The following is a 459-nucleotide window of genomic DNA, read 5'->3' on the forward strand; positions in this document are numbered from 1 at the left end:
AGATTCGAATTATTTTCATATGCTTTCTCTGATTTAGTGAGCCACTTGCTATGGCTTTAAAATATTTTATTTTGCATGATCCACTAGATTAGCCTCTAGCAACAAGTACCTATTTAAATTAATTAAAATTAAAATTTAGCTACAGTATGCACACATTCAAGTGTTCACTGGCCACCCATGGCTAGTGGCTACTATGGGTACTATGCAACTATGGGACATTTTCATCATAATAGCAGTTTATGATAGATGTTAGTTTTTATTCTTGCTAATTAAAGATTGTTATCAACTGATTCTTCATAGATAATATTCCTTTTTCATTACCCAGTTTTTTTAATCATTTTTAAAAATAGAAGTTCTCTAAGCCAGGCTTCAGCAGTATGTGAACCGTGAGCTTCCAAATGTTCAAGCTAGTTTTAGAAAAGGCAGAGTAACCAGAGATCAAATTGCCAACATCTGCTG

At 33.1% G+C, this 459-nt stretch overlaps 1 protein-coding gene across 1 annotated transcript in view; it reads left to right on the plus strand.

Moving 5' to 3' along the window:
• LOC104983432 (rab proteins geranylgeranyltransferase component A 1-like) overlaps positions 1-459 on the plus strand; it is a gene marked incomplete at its 5' end in the record, with an annotated part of 24,632 nt that overhangs the window by 19,678 nt on the left and 4,495 nt on the right. The window lies entirely within an intron of this gene.

This window comes from Bison bison, unplaced genomic scaffold (genome assembly GCF_000754665.1).
Source record: "Bison bison bison isolate TAMUID 2011002044 unplaced genomic scaffold, Bison_UMD1.0 scf7180017862613, whole genome shotgun sequence".
NCBI lineage: Eukaryota > Metazoa > Chordata > Mammalia > Artiodactyla > Bovidae > Bison > Bison bison.